Genomic DNA, 7,500 nt, shown 5'->3' on the forward strand with positions numbered 1-7,500 from the left:
GGAGTCACGTTCAAAGATAAGGAAAGAAAGAAAGTCATTCCTCTCGCTACTCCTCTCGAATGCAAGAACGTTCGCCCCAAAACACAGTTGCCACTGTGGCAATCCGGCGATCTCGGAACGGTCTCCACCAGGTATTCCTAAACGTAACCCCTTGTTCGATGAATTGAGTACAAAGGAGGACCCCAATGGAAACAAGCCATATATAGGCTGTATTGGGTTTACAATCCTCCTAGCAGACCTTGTATTGAACTTGACTTTCCTGTGCATTTTTTTTAGCAAACTGTCTGCTAATAAAGTATTCAATCAATCAGTCAATCAATCAGGGTAAACTATGCCTAACCCTGCCCTGGTCCACTGCGCCCTCTACAGATGGTTAATGGTTATTCATATTGATCAGATCTGTAGAGGGCACAGTGGACTAAATCAAATAATGTCTGTCTGGCGGACATATTTTATTTTCTGCCCAAAAAGTGTATTATACAGAGAAGGTGGGGTCCTGAGAGGATTCCCACCCTGGAGAATAGACTTTAAACAACACAAAATTGCCTCTGTTTGGGTGACTAGCAAAAATTGTTTTGTTTATTTTTACCTCGCAAGGCAGTGGACTTTTCAGTCTATGAGTCTGCCTTGACCACTAGCCTAAACCTAACCTTAATTATTTCTAAATGTAACCTCAGTAAAACTATACCCAAACCTAACCTTATTCCTAACCATAACCTCAATAAAACTATGCTTACACCTAATCTTATTCCTAACCTTAACCTCAGTAAAACTATGCCTAAACCTAATCTTATTCCTAACCTTAACCTCAGTAAAACTATGCCTAAACCTAACCTTATTCTTAACCTTAACCTAAGTAAAACAAATACAAGAATACAAGAACCGCTGGGGGCGAGTGTGTTTTGGGGCGAGGCTTCCCGTTACCCCTTTTTCTACTCCTCTCCGCCCTGTGTTCTCCTTTTCCGTTACTATTAGCCTACTGTACTGTTATTAAACTGACTCCTACTGTTGTGTAGGCCTACTAATGTGTCGTGTAGTGCTTTGCTGTGTATTTAGTGTACTATTGTGGTGTATAGTCTACTCTACTAACACGTAGCCTATTAGTTTTTAGGAAATAAAATCACGACTTCTCCGCCCTGTTGTCCGTTATTAGGAAAAGTGACGCATATTGTAGGCCTATGTACTGTATGTAGCCTACTATAATACTGCTGTGTATGTAACTCTGAGAGTGTAGGCTACAAATGTAACCAAAAGAAGGGTCCATTTGGTTAGATTTGTAATCAACTCTCAGAGTTACAACTGGACACATTGACAGTGAGGGTATAGTCAGTGTGAACATGGTGTGAACATGCACATCATTTCAGACTTTTAATTTTACCCTTCACCCTCTTGTTTTTGGCCCAAAATTACTGGATATACTGGTTTGTGTCAATTTGTAGCTATGTAGAAATATTACACCTTAATTGTCGAATGTCTAATAATGTTCGAGTCATGTATCAGGCTACTTTACATTACTTAATTCCAAATATGTTACTTTGTAACATTTTGGACAAAATAGCCAATTTTACATCGAGGTGCCCAGATGATGTCCCTAGTGTCCACCTATCCTGTTACCGTGTGAACTACTGTTGTGTAGTAGTAGTAGTAGTGAATGTGTATTGTGTGTGTGAACAAGTGTGTATTAATAACAATAATACTTTGGAGTATGTTGGACATGTAAACGGAATGGTCGTCTCCGCGTAAAGAAACTTCTCCTTCCGCTCGAGACTCTTTTAAAAAAATCCTGTCCAGACATCAAGTATAGATAGGCCTAATGAATGAATTAATGGATGAATACACGAATGAATGATGTTTTTAATAGGTTTACTGTTTTGGTGTGGTTGGAATGAATGAGGTTAATTAACTGTACAAGTACGCATTAACGCTGCGTTACAGTCACATTAATACAGCTCGCGCGTCCCGCCGGGTCTCGCGCCGCATACCGATAATAAAGTTGTCTCGCGCTCCGTTCCTCCTCGAGCCTCTTCATTATAAAGCCTCATTTATGCTCCGGTGCACGACGGTGTCGCTCGTATAAAAGAGCAGATCTACAAGCTCAGCAGCCAGGTCTGCTATTGTCGGCGCGCGACACCGTCAGGCGACTGAGGATGAATCATTATTTCTGGCGATGTCCAAGTTTCCTACAAAACATTCCTCCTCAGTCCTCCTCCCCTTGTAACCGCTGTGTGTGTGTGTGTGTGTGTGTGTGTGTGTGTGTGTGTGTGTGTGTGTGTGTGTGTGTGTGTGTGTGTGTGTGTGTGTGTGAGAGTGCGTGCGCGCACGTGCGTGTTTAATAATATGTGGAAAAGTTTCACCATATAATAAATATAAGGCTTGCTAAAGACCTGTCTGTACTGCACCATTACTATGCCAGAATATATATATATATATTCTTGTCACATTGCTTAGAACATAATGTATTATACATTATATGGATATTGCATAATATATTATTAATATGATACTTTATATTAAAAAATATATTATGTATAATAGTAATAGTATTATTTTATTACAATCCGGAATACAGCGGCAAGATGCAAGGTTGATCTGAACACACACACGCACGCACTGACGCACACACACTCACAGTTTCCTGTGATTGTCCGTACATTGTCTTGTCAGTAGATTATTTAGTGCACGGTGGGCGCACATACGTCTTATCTATACTACAAGATGCTTCTGTTACTGTGTGTGTGTGTGTGTGTGTGTGTGTGTGTGTGTGTGTGTGTGTGTGTGTGTGTGTGTGTGTGTGTGTGTGTGTGTGTGTGTTGAATAGATTAAGTTCTAGTTTTAGTTGTGGTCAATATTTTGAGCAAGGTTAAGAGCAGTGAACATTGAATGGATTACATTTAGATTAGATAATAGAGTAGTTTATATGAACAGTGAATATTGAATGTCTCTTTTAAGAGGAAGCCAGCCGACTATAGGTTGACCTTTACCCTTTCCTGCCTTTCTCTCTTTCCCTGTCTTTCCCTTCCTCTCTCTCTCTCTCTCTCTCTCTCTCTCTCTCTCTCTCTCTCTCTCTCTCTCTCTCTCTCTCTCTCTCTCTCTCTCTCTCTCTCTCTCTCTCATAACACTATGCGGAACAGCTCTTAAGACTTATACAGATCCCATGTAGAAACCCTCCTGTGTCAGTAGCCCCAAGTGTGTACCACGTAGAGATGTGTGTGTGTGTGTGTGTGTGTGTGTGTGTGTGTGTGTGTGTGTGTGTGTGTGTGTGTGTGTTTGTGTGTGTGTGTGTGTGTGTGTGTGTGTGTGTGTGTGTGTGTGTGTGTGTGTGTGTGTGTGTGTGTGTGTGTGTGTGTGTGTGTGTGTGTGTTGTGTGTGTGTGTGTGTTTATGCGTGCGTGCGTGCGTGCGTGTGTTTGTGTGTGACAGAACATTCTTTAATGAGTGTGTAATCGTCGCTTCAAAGTGATTCTCTGTTATCATAAAATGCGCACACGTGTGTGTACACACACACACACACACACACACACACACACACACACACACACACACACACACACACACACACACACACACACACAAAATCGATCAAACATGTTACCCACTTAAGCCCTATATGTACTTCTCATATGACTAATATTGAAAACTAGAGTCTCGGGGGGCTGCGCCCCCCTCGACCCCAGCCGCGCACGGGGCTCTAGGGCTGTGAGGGCGCGCTTATTTTGGGGTACCAAAATGGTGGGATAGAACTGTCCAAAAGGAAAAAAAAAAGGAAAAAAAAAAAAAAAGAAAAAAATGTTTATATTTCTTTTTTACGTGGTGGTCCGCGGACCCCCTGTGAGTGTTGGGACCCCCGGGGACCCCCCTGGAACATGGCGGATCCCTTCGGGTGTTTTTTTTTTTTTCATGAACGTCCTTGCTTGTTTCTGTCGCTTGTTTTTGAAAACCTGGCATCCCGACTGACATCACTGACGTATCCTTGGTAGTTGTACTTCCGGGTTGCATAATGATGACATCACTGTCGAATCCTTTGGTGTCACGAACCTACGCTGGTTTGTTGACCAGATGTAGCAGGACAACGTGCTGTAGTGTGCCTAGCCCGTCGCCGTTTATTTTTGTGTTTGGGATGTACATGGCACGTGAAAGACGGACATATTGTGATCGATTGAAGTGAAAGTAACGGCCTGGGTGGAACAAAAGAGGTACGTAAGAAGGGGGGGGGGGGTTGAAGCGAAGGACCTGCTTGTGTGTTGTTGTGGAGATGCGCAGAGTTCAATGGCGGGCGCTCGTGTTGTTTCGGCTAAAGCCATCGCCGTTCGGTGTCGGTGGTGCGCACGGTAAACGGTACGAAACTGTTTCACCTTCCGTTTTGTCCGTAATGTGGTGAGTGGAATAAATTCTGTTGCGACGTGGAAACTGTGAAGTGAGCAATGATAGGTGCCCTACGCCAGCCGTAAATTCTGCGCGTCCGCCGTGGCTACTGTGTTGGCGAGATGTGGTGTGTCGGCGTTGTGTTTACTCGATTACAGAGCTGTGGCTATAGCGTCAGCGGCGCGCGGAAGTCACTCGCCGATTATATAAGTAGATAACCGATCTGCAAGCGCGCCTATTTTCACTAGTTTGACAATTTTCTTAAAATGTATCCCCAAAACTGCAAGTTATGAGTTTGTTCAACATGTTTAAAACATTGGACTAGACAAGGCCTCACTCCCAACCTGACCCCAGATTGGGAAACACAGAGTTAGGAGACGGGCATTTTGTGATCTCACTGTAACTCTCCATGTGATTGGTCTGTTACCTTTAATTGGAAACACATGCCATGCCACTGACTGCTTGTCCAATTTGAATAATGCTGTCAGTGAAGAAGGAGGCAGATTCATTGCAGGCTCTGGTGGATAAGAGTTCAGAGGCTACTGACACTTTGTTAGCCCTGTCCACAGTAGTTAAACAAACAATGTGCATTAGTCTTGTTTTTGGCAATGATGTCAGAGAAGGACCGCCTTGCATTTCTCAGTTCCAAAGTATAAATGTGAAGTCTCTCTTGTAATGATGAACATGGAGATCTGAATAATGTCTCATATCACAGCCTCTGATGTACATACTATATCATAATATGAATAGAGGGTGGCTCGGGAGGTAGAGCAGCTGCTTGGGAAATCAAAAGGTTCCTGGTTTGATTTCCGGCTCGTCCTGGGTTAGTGTCAAACAGTCAAAATGTCATTGACACTGAACCACTAACTGCTCCAGATGAGCATGTTTGTATCTTGCATGGTTTCCTCTGTCGTCGGTGTGTGAATGTGATGCTCATTAGAAAGGTGCTATATAGATGCACAAGTTATATTTAATTTCATAGTTCATAATCTTCTTTTTGTGGAATAATTTACTAAACAAATCTAAAACACTGATTATGAGTATGTATTCATAGATGCATTTAAGGGCATCATAAACATAAAGTATGTGGTGATGGAGAGGCATGTGATTGTTTGTTTTAGCTGAGAGGCCACTGTGATTGAATAGGTGTTTTTTATGTTTTATTTTTGTTGACTTTATTCTTATATACAGTATGTTTTATTCTTGATGACTTTATTATTATATAATGTTACATATGTTGTAGATTTGTGTTGTGTTTCTATATGGCTGCTACCTTGGCCAGGTCTGAAATAGATATCTGACTTCCTGTAAAATAAAAGTCAAATCAATTCATATTATTTCATAATGTTGGTGAAGCTGAAGCTGCTGAACACACACGTCCTTTAACACAATGATTAATACAATAATGAGCACAGTAATTAACACAGTAATTAAGTGGACTAAGGGAACACACAAAGATGACGTGAGTTTTGTAGATGTTCTGTACGTTGTCCTGTTGAGTGGAAAAACACAGAGAAATCACTGCTGGTGCTGGTGTGAGTTTGGCGTTCTCTCTCTCTCTCTCTCTCTCTCTCTCTCTCTCTCTCTCTCCAGATGTATCTGGTCGCGCCCATTTCCTTCCGTCTATTCAATAAAGCTCTGCCACACACACACACACACACACACACACACACACACACACACACACACACACACACACACACACACACACACACACACACACACACACACACACACACACACACACACACACACACACACACACACACACACACACACACCCCGGCTGTTACATGTGACATTTTGTATAGGTCAACTTTTAACTCCCACATTAGAGTGATGCACAAGGATCAGTTCCTAGATCAGTGACAATCAACCTATTTAACCTCTTGAACCCTAACCTCGCGTCACCAGGCTTTCATCCGTGGTGGAAAGCCTGGTGACGTGAGGTTAGGGTTCTTATCGAAGCTTGTGAGCTTGTAGATCGTATTGAAGTTTGTGAGCTTGTAGATCTAATTGAATCTTGTGAGCTTGTAGATCTCATTGAAGCATGTGAGGTTGTAAAGCTCATTGAAGCTTGTAGGTTGTGAGTTTGTAGATCTTATTGAAGCTTGCAAGCTTTTAGATCTCAATGAAGCGTTTACCGTAGCTTGTGAAGCTTGTAGATCTTATTGAATATGAATTATTAGACACATCAGTTACTTTCCGTATGGAAACCCGACCGAGTAATGAGGTGAGCAATAACTAAGTACATTTACTCAAGTACTGTATTTAAGTACAATTTTGACATTATCTTTTATTTTACTTGAGTATTTCCAATTTTCAATACTTTTACTTCTACTCCATTACATTTCAGAGGTAAATAGTGTACTTTTACTCCACAACAATCATTTGAAAACTTTTGTTACTATTTACTTTGTAGATTTTGAAAATCATTACAAAATGGACCACTTCAGCCCTATATACATTTCGGCCATTTGAAAATAGCCGATCTACAAGCTCACAATGTGTCGATGCGACGCATTGTGAGCTTGTAGATCTGTTATTTTCAAGTGATTTTTATGATCTTTTAGTAAAACTTGGGAAAACTTGTCATCATGTAGGTGACAAACTTTAAACCAATCAGGAGAGAGCACTGAAAATGCATGAGAGACATGGGAGACTCTTTTAAGTACAATATTTGAGTACTTTTTCCACCACCGGAGGTGAGTTGCCGTAATACATTTTTGGGTGCAGACTTTTCTCTCTCCTCCACGAGTTTCAGGAACAACCAGGAGGATCAGACACTAGTTCAGTGGATCAGTGTGTGTTTGGGTTATTATCCGGGCAGCAGGGGAGCTGATGCTGGATCAGAGTGTTTGTTTCCAGAAACAAAAGGCTGACTAGAAACACCTGGAAGTCACTGATGACCCCATGTGTCGCTGATTCAGGAGTTTACTGTTCCCCTGAAAACTGCCTTATTGTGTGTGTGTGTGTGTGTGTGTGTGTGTGTGTGTATGTGTGTGTGTGTGTGTGTGTGTGTGTGTGTGTGTGTGCGTGCGTGCGCGCTTAGGTGCTGAGTTAACAGAAATATTCTAATTAAAGACGCTTGTATTGGAGAAACACGCACACACGCTTTCTCTCTCTCTCTCACTCTCTC

At 42.0% G+C, this 7,500-nt stretch overlaps 1 protein-coding gene across 8 annotated transcripts in view; it reads left to right on the plus strand.

Annotated features, from left to right (window-relative positions):
• Nucleotides 1-7,500, plus strand: part of LOC311039296 (receptor-type tyrosine-protein phosphatase mu-like) — a 146,349-nt gene that overhangs the window by 346 nt on the left and 138,503 nt on the right. The gene's annotated exons all lie outside the window — the stretch shown is intronic.

This window comes from Gymnoscopelus microlampas (genome assembly GCF_963454915.1).
Source record: "Gymnoscopelus microlampas genome assembly, chromosome: 22".
Lineage (NCBI taxonomy): Eukaryota > Metazoa > Chordata > Actinopteri > Myctophiformes > Myctophidae > Gymnoscopelus > Gymnoscopelus microlampas.